Source organism: Xenopus laevis, chromosome 9_10S (genome assembly GCF_017654675.1).
Source record: "Xenopus laevis strain J_2021 chromosome 9_10S, Xenopus_laevis_v10.1, whole genome shotgun sequence".
Classification (NCBI taxonomy): domain Eukaryota; kingdom Metazoa; phylum Chordata; class Amphibia; order Anura; family Pipidae; genus Xenopus; species Xenopus laevis.
Window position 1 is genome coordinate 35,720,761 of NC_054388.1, and position 9,829 is coordinate 35,730,589.

The following is a 9,829-nucleotide window of genomic DNA, read 5'->3' on the forward strand; positions in this document are numbered from 1 at the left end:
GACTGGCAGCAGGTACTAAGGTACATTTATCTGGGGGCTGTTAGAGTACATTTATAGATAGGGAAAAAAAATGTTCGTCTGTGAAAGGACAAGACTATGAAATAGTGATGTGCAGGCCGACCCTAACCCGCCCGCTCCCTACCCGCATCCGACCTGGCCCGCTGCTCCCCTTTATTTATAGACCCGCTCCCGCTGTGACGTCACAAAAGGGGCTGGGCAGGCGGAAGTCTATAAATTCCGTCGCCGGAAGCCGGCAATACTAGGCCGTGCATTTTGTCCAGGGGTCGGCCTGAACCCGCCCGACCCATGGGTAAACCCGCGGGCCTCGGGTCGGCCCGCACATCACTACTATGAAACCATGGCTTAGATCAGGGATCCCCAACCTTTTTGAACCCATGAGCAACATTCAGCAGTAAAAGGAGTTGGGGAGCAACACTAGCAAGAAAAATCTTCTTTGGGTGTCAAATAAGGGCTGTGATTAGCCATTTGCTAGCCTCTATGTGGATTCTCATCCTACACTGAGGCTCTGTTTGGCAGTGCACCTGGTTTTTATGCAGCCAGAACTTGCCTCCAAGCCTGGAATTCAAACACAAGCTCCTGCTTTGAGGCCACTGGGAGCAACATCCAAGGGGTCGGAGAGCAACATGTTGCTCACGAGCTACTGGTTGGGGATCACTGGCTTAGATCAAGGCAGTTCTCCCCTATAAATGCTGTGGCATAGGAGAGGATAAAGCCTAATTAGATCAGTACTTTGGTGCTGGTCTGGGCAATCACTTTCTTTAAGGGTTAGTTCACACGAGGAGATTCGGGGAGATTTTGGCACCTGGCGACTAATCGCCTCTTCTTCTGGGCGACAATCCCCCCCCCCCGAACTGCCTTTGCGTGTCTATAATGAAAAGTCGCCTGCGCTAAAGCCCACCGGTCTGCAGACACTGACCCCAAGACATGAAGTTATATAGGGAGATGCCAACCCAGAAAACAAATTTGACCAGAGGCAAAGTTAGGACCACTAAGTTTAAGTTGAAGTGGCATGGTGGCTCATTCATTTTATGATCATCATTTTGTAACTAAAAACCACGTTTTGCAAAATACGTGCATTAGCTGCTAAATTCATTTGTGAAACAAGGGGACCAGGGAATGTAAGTTGATCAATTTTTCCATTTTGTATGTAACTATCTTGGCTAGATCAGCTGCACTTCCATTATATTTTTATTTGGCCATGGAGTGCTCCCACCTTTTTGCACAATGAACATGTGCAGTGTCTGTGATACTCAAAACAGGCCATAAGGTCTGAAGATGCTCCTATGGACAACTGTAAAGGCCGGATGGGACGGCATTAGCATTATACTGACACCTGCAGCTGAACTGGCCAGCAAATGCAGTCATGTGAGGGCTCATGTGGTTCTGGGACAGTTTATACCCCAACTCCACTTTGCACAGGGGTAAAGAGTTCTGTCAGCATGCTCTTTGACTGCTACATTTAATCTGTTTATGTACAAAAGTGCAGCCTTTTATTCCAGCCTGAATCCCTGCAGCGACTAAAGGCCACAAGTTGCAAGCACAATCAAAAGAAATGGGGTGTAAACCCAAAAATAAAACATTGCATAGTGAAAGAAAATGCAAGCATTGCTTGCTTTATCAATGATCTTTCAATCAGCCGGCTTCTGCTACCTTGTTGAAAAGTCAGAATCATCAATGCAGTGAATACAAAAAGCATCAGACTTTTTTTTTTATAGCAATTACACTCACAAAACTGTATATTGGAAAGTTGCCTAGTTATAATTTTTTTTGACCACCACCTAAAAGTCTGCTTTTTTATATATAATGAACAAAATGCATTTTCCCCTTATGCCCATTGTACTAAAGGTAAAGGTATGGGACCTGTTATCCAGAATGCTCGGGACCTGGGGCTTTCCGGATAACGGGTCTTTTTTGTAATTTGGATCTTCACACCTTAAGTCTACTAGAAAATCATGTAAACATGAAATAGGCTGGTTTGGCTTCCAATAAGGATTCATTAAATCTTAGTTTGGATCAAGTACAAGGTACTGTTTTATTATTATAGAGAAAAAGGAAATCCTTTTTAAAAATCTGGATTATTTGAATATAATGGAGTCTATGGGAGACAGGCTTTCCGTAATTTGGAACTTTCTGTATAACGGGTTTCCGGATAACAGATCCCATACCTGTACTTGGATCTGCCACCCCCATTGCGGCCTCCATCTCAAGTCACCAAATATCTTGCTGGACTGCTATAATATTTCAGGAGTTTAGTGTCCATTTAGTGTCTATTTCAACTGTCTAGGCCAGCAAATAAGGGTTTAGCCCCAAACCTTAATGACCTTCAAGTAGGGCTTGTTTGGAGTATTTAGGGGAGCAGACAAACATTTAACTACAACTAAGTGGTCGCAATTAATGCTTTGAGCCCCCTCCCAGGGAACCACAAGCCTAAATTACCCTGCACTTTATAGTTAAACAGCTAGAAGACCAATGTTATTTATTTTTATTTCATTCCAAAAACAACAACCCAATACTCCATTTTGTATATACAGGTATATGATCCCTTATCCGGAAACCCAATATCCAGATAGCATATTACAGAATGGCTGTCTCCATAATAGACTCCATTATATCCAAATAATCCAAATTTTTTAAAATTATTCCCTTTTTCTCTGTAATAATAAAACAGTAGCTTGTACTTGATCCCAACTAAGATATAATTAATCCTTATTGGAAGCAAAATCAGCCTATTGGGTTTATTTAATGTTTAAATACATTTCTAGTAGACTTAAGGCATGAAGACCCAAATTACGGAAAGATCCGTTATCCGGAAAAACCCCAGGTCCCGAGCATTCTGGATAACGGGTCCCATACCTGTATTAAAAAAAAAAAAAAGATATAAATTTTACACACACCCCAGACACTTGGACTTGTATGATGTCTAATTGGCAACTAAGCAAAAACACACACGGACACACAAGTATAAACACCGCATATTTATTGTAAATTATCACTACTGACTAGAAGTAAAATATAAAAATGTACATTAGTGGTTTATTGTAAACAGAGGTCTTATTTACATTTTACACAGAGATTCGCAAGGCAGGGGCTTTATAAATAGGTTTGAATAACAGTGAAACCCATGATATGGAGTATTCTAAGGTGAAATGCATGCTGGCCAGCTGCACTTGCTCTGAACAAACTTGTCTTTTATACAAGTTTCTGCTAATGGCATGTGTATTGCAAGTCAACTGGAATTTAGAAGCTGCCAAGTTGTTCCAGGACCTGTACATATATACTGTTTTTCTTTTTGCCTTTCTTTTTTGACTAAATAGGTCACCAACTTTTAGAAATTGTAATGTTTGTACAGAAGGACCACAACTAAATGCGCCTTGAGAATACAGATTAAGTCAATTGTGTGGAATAGCTATATATATATATATATATATATATATATATATATATATATATATATATATATATATATATATATATATATATATATATATATATATATATATATCGGAAGGCAGGCGAGCACACACAGGTCTTAGTAGAAAAACAAATGGTGTTTATTAAACAAAAAAACTAACGTTTCGGCTAGCACTCTAGCCTTTCTCTCTAGAGTGCTATAACAAACAAGGGAAAGTTGTGCTCACCACTAGTTTTTAAAATCATTAGGCGGGGGTGCAATGAGGCTGTGACCACAAAATACATATAGACAAATACAAGATTCCTCTGCACTCAACCCATTATCAATATATTTAAGACAGAGACATTTTGTGCATACTGCTACTGAAGAATGCCTTACCCTTTAAACAAAACAGGGATTGTTTGTCCATATATTGCAATATATTTAAGCTGGCCAACTACGTCAAAGTCATCCCATATCTGGCCAGTCCTATGCTCAATTTCCCTTGTTTGTTATAGTTCTACAAGAGCAGTGACCAGCTCCATGTTGTAGCTCCCACCCTCTCCAACTATAGTCAGGTGATCCCACTGGTGTCTAATAAAAGGGCAGCCAAGTTTGGGAGTTTTACTTTGAAAGCAGCTAGTAAGTTGCAGGTAAAACGTATTCGTCCCTTTTATAAAATGTATAATTAAACCATAGAATTCTTAATGAATCAGATGAAAATTAAGCGTAGGACTGGCCAGATATGGGATGACTTTGACGTAGTTGGCCAGCTTAAATATATTGCAATATATGGACAAACAATCCCTGTTTTGTTTAAAGGGTAAGGCATTCTTCAGTAGCAGTATGCACAAAATGTCTCTGTCTTAAATATATTGATAATGGGTTGAGTGCAGAGGAATCTTGTATTTGTCTATATGTATTTTGTGGTCACAGCCTCATTGCACCCCCGCCTAATGATTTTAAAAACTAGTGGTGAGCACAACTTTCCCTTGTTTGTTATATATATATATATATATATATATATATATATATATAAATAATATATGCATGATTTTGCAGGCCTGGTGCTGTACTACAATTCCCATAATCCCCTTACAGCCAAAGGTGTGTATGGATGCTTTGTTTGCAGGTCAGTCAGAGAACTTTAGGTTGGACACACTAAATATGATCTATAGCAGGGTTTCTTAACCTATGGGTCAGGCCTACTGATGCCAACATATTGTCTAAAAAGATGCTTAATGCCAGAGTTAAAAATACAAGACGGCGGGTTGTGGTGACAATAGGAGGGACCCAAATCAGATCCCTACACTGTTTAGTGTGGGTGTCCATTATATATTAACATTTCCTCTTATTTGAAAACCAATACTTTGTTTAAATTGGATATCAAAAGTTTAAGGAACACTGGGCTTAAGGATCATTATTGCTTACTACGAGTTTTGTTTTTTTCTCATTTTAGATTGCAAGCCCTATGGGGCAGGGACCGCTTATGTGTATTAGCACATGGCACATATAATTTTTTATATTATACTGTTAACTCTCCTATTTTTACTGTATTGTAAATACAGTGCTGCATGGTTTGCATATTCAATATCAAACTGCAAATAACCATCAGTAAGTAATAGGGCTACCAACTTATCTGGGGAAAAAAAAAGTTCTTCATATGTCCAAACTAGGGATGCACCGAATCCAGGATCTGGCCTTTTTCAGCAGGATTCGGTCGAATCCTTCTTCCCAGCCTAACCTGAATCCAAATTTGCATATGCAAATTAGGGCGGGAGGGAAATAGTGCGACTTTTTATCACAAAACAAGGAAGTAAAAAAAAAATGTTTCCCCCTTCCCATCCCTAATTTGTATATGCAAATTAGGATTTGGTTCGGTATTCGGCCGAATCTTTTGTGAAGGATTCGGGGGTTCAGCCGAATCTCAAATAGGGAATTCGGTGCATTCCTAGTCCAAATCCTTTATATTTTATACAAGAGCATGAAGTAGTCCGTTTTACCAAAAGGCACTGATAACATAAAGCTGTTGCATCCCTGCAGTCATATGGTAAAACTGATATGACTCTGGTAACAAATATGGAACCTTGGGGTATCCCGAGCATTTTTTTCTTATACATTTTTTCTAGTACACTGCTGTAAATCTACTAAAACACATACAAACACATTAATTACTGCCAACAATATAGATTTATGCTAGTTTAAAAAGGATTCAGCTTAGACTCTGAGCAGTAAGGATCTCTCTGCAGCTCTGATATAGTGACAGTTTTAAGAGGTAAATTGCTATCAAAACACTTTTTTTTCCTGTATCATTACACATTTGGGGGTTGTGTGACTACTATATCTGAATATAAAGATTATATGAAATGCCCCCTTCAATTTATGCCGCCCTAGGCCCCGGCCTTTGTGGCCTTGCCTCAATTCCGGGCCTGTACCTCTTACTATAAATTCTGGAGGTATTATACATGAGATGCCACTGTGCTCATCTTGCTCTAAAGGGGTTGTTCATCTTGAAATTAACTTTTAGTTTTATGTAGAGAGTGAAATTCTGAGACAACTTGCAAGTAGTTTTTATGTTTAATTATTTAGGCTTTTGAGTTATTTAGCTTTTTATTTAGCAGCTCTCCAGTTTGCAGTTTCAGCAATCTGGTTGCTGGGGTCCAAACTACCCTAGCAACCATGCATTGATTTGAATAAGAGACTGGAATATGAATAGGAGAGGCCTGAATAGAAAGAGGAGCGATAAAAATAAGCAATAACAATACATGTGTAGCCTTACAGCGCATCTGTTTTTAGATGGGGTCAGTGACCCCCATTTGAAAGAGGCAAAAGAAAAAGGCCAATAACTCAAAAACTATCAAATATAAATAATGAAGACCAATTGCTAGGAACTGGGTATTCTATAACATACTAAAAGTTACCTCAAAGGTGAACAGATCAGCTGCACTTCCATTGTATTTTTATTTTTACATTTAGTGCTCCCACCTATCCCACTTTATTGCACAATGAATATGTGCAGTGTCCGTGACACTCAAAACAGGCCATAAGGTCTGAAGATGCTCCTGTGGACAACTGTGAAGGCCGGATGGGACTGCATTAGCATTATACTGACACCTGCAGCTGAACTGGCCAGCAAATGCAGTCATGTGAGGGCCCATGTGGTTCTGGGACAGTTTATACCCCAACTCCACTTTGCACAGGGGTAAAGAGTTCTGTCAGCATGCTCTTTGACTGCTACATTTAATCTGTTTATGTACAAAAGTGCAGCCTTTTATTCCAGCCTGAATCCCTGCAGCGACTAAAGGCCACAAGTTGCAAGCACATTCAAAAGAAATGGGGTGTATACCCAAAAATAAAACATTGCATAGTGAAAGAAAATGCAAGCATTGCTTGCTTTATCAATGATCTTTTAATCAGCTGGCTTCTGCTACCTTGTTGAAAAGTCAGAATCATCAATGCAGTGAATACAAAAAGCATCAGACTTTTTTTTTTATAGCAATTACACTCACAAAACTGTATATTGGAAAGTTACCTAGTTATCATATTTTTTGACCACCACCTAAAAGTCTGCTTTTTTTTATATATAATGAACAAAATGCATTTTCCCCTTATGCCCATTGTACTAAAGGTAAAGGTATGGGACCTGTTATCCAGAATGCTCAGGACCTGGGACTTTCCGGATAATGGGTCTTTTTTGTAATTTGGATCTTCACACCTGAAGTCTACTAGAAAATCATGTAAACATGAAATAGGCTGGTTTTGCTTTCAATAAGGATTCATTATATCTTAGTTAGGATCAAGTACAAGGTACTGTTTTATTATTATAGAGAAAAAGGAAATCCTTTTAAAAAAAATTTGGACTATTTGATTATAATCAGGCTTTCCGTAATTTGGAACTGTCTGTATAACGGGTTTCCGGATAACAGATCCCATACCTGTACTTGGATCTGCCACACCCATTGCAGCCTCCATCTCAAGTCACCAAATTTCTTGGTGGACTGCTATAATATTTCAGAAGTTTAGTGTCCGTTTAGTGTCTATTTCAACTGTTTAGGCCAGCAAATAAGGGTTTAGCCCCAAACCTTAATGACCTTCAAGTAGGGCTTGTTTGGAGTATTTAGGGGAGCAGACAAACATTTAACTACAACTAAGTGGTTGCAATTAATGCTTTGAGCCCCCCCCAGGGAACCACAAGCCTAAATTACCCTGCACTTTATAGTTAAACAGCTAGAAGACCAATGTTATTTATTTTTATTTCAATCCAAAAACAACAACCCAATACTCCATTTTGTATATACAGGTATATGATCCCTTATCCGGAAACCCGATATCCAGAAAGCATATCCGGAAAGCTCCGAATTACAGAATGGCTGTCTCCCATAGACTCCATTTTATCCAAATAATCCAAATTTTTAAAAACAATTCCCTTTTTCTGTGTAATAATAAAACAGTAGCTTGTACTTGATCCCAACTAAGATATTATTAATCCTTATTGGAAGCAAAACCAGCCTATTGGGTTTATTTAATGTTTAAATGAATTTCTAGTAGACTTAAGGCATGAAGACCCAAATTACGGAAAGATCTGTTATCCGGAAAACCCCAGGTCCCGAGCATTCTGGATAACGGGTCCCATACCTGTACTAAAAAAAAAGATATAAATTTTACACACACCCCCCAGACACTTGGACTTGTATTATGTTTAATTGGCAACTAAGCAAAAACACACACGGACACACAAGTATAAACACCGCATATTTATTGTAAATTATCACTACTGACTAGAAATAAAATATAAAAATGTACATTAGTGGTTTATTGTAAACAGAGGTTTTTTGTTTTATTTACATTTTACACAGAGATTCGCAAGGCAGGGGCTTTATAAATAGGTTTGAATAACAGTGAAACCCATGATATGGAGTATTCTAAGGTGAAATGCATGCTGGCCAGCTGCACTTGCTCTGAACAAACTTGTCTTTTATACAAGTTTCTGCTAATGGCATTTGTATTGCAAGTCAACTGGAATTTAGAAGCTGCCAAGTTGTTCCAGGACCTGTACATATATACTGTTTTTCTTTTTGCCTTTCTTTTTTGACTAAATAGGTCACCAACTTTTAGAAATTGTAATGTTTGTACAGAAGGACCACAACTAAATGCTCCTTGAGAATACAGATTAAGTCAATTGTGTGGAATAGCAATAATGCCGTTACAAATCATAAATATCTAATATATCTATATATATCTATAGAAAAAATAAAAATAAAAACTGACACAGCACTCCCAAGTTTTGTATGCAAAAAAAGATATATATTGTAGAAAAACATACCAAAGCCCATAGGGTATATATAATATATAATATATGCATGTTTCTGCAGGCCTGGTGCTGTACTACAATTCCCATAATCCCCTTACACTTACAGCCAAAGGTGTGTATGGATGCTTTGTTTGCAGGTCAGTCAGAGAACTTTAGGTTGGACACACTAAATATGATCTATAGCAGGGTTTCTTAACCTATGGGTCAGGCCTACTGATGCCAACATATTGTCTAAAAAGATGCTTAATGCCAGAGTTAAAAATACAAGACGGCGGGTTGTGGTGACAATAGGAGGGACCCAAATCAGATCCCTACACTGTTTAGTGTGGGTGTCCATTATATATTAAGATTTCCTCTTATTTGAAAACCAATATTTTGTTTAAATTGGGTATCACAAGTTTAAGGAACACTGGGTTTAAGGATTATTATTGCTTACTACAAGTTTTGTTTTTTTCTCATTTTAGATTGCAAGCCCTATGGGGCAGGGACCGCTTATGTCTATTAGCACATGGCACATAACTTTTTATATTATACTGTTTACCCTCCTATTTTTACTGTATTGTAAATACAGTGCTGCATGGTTTGAATATTCAATATCAAATAACCATCAGTAAGTAATAGGGCTACCAACTTATCTGGGGAAAAAAAAAAGTTCTTCATACGTCCAAACTAGGGATGCACCGAATCCGGCCAGGATCCGGCCTTTTTCAGCAGGATTCGTTCGAATCCTTCTTCCCAGCTGAACCTAAATCCACATTTGCATATGCAAATTAGGGCAGGAGGGAAATAGTGCGACTTTTTGTCACAAAACAAGGAAGTAAAAAAAAAAATGTTTCCCCCTTCCCACCCCTAATTTGTATATGCAAATTAGGATTCGGTTCGGTATTCGGCCGAATCTTTCGTGAAGGATTCGGGGGTTCAGCCGAATCTCAAATAGGGAATTCGGTGCATTCCTAGTCCAAATCCTTTATATTTATACAAGCGCATGAAGTAGTCCGTTTTACCAAAAGGCACTGATAAAATAAAGCTGTTGCATCCCTGCAGTCATATGGTAAAACTGATATGACTCTGGTAACAAATATGGAACCTTGGGGTATCCCGAGCAT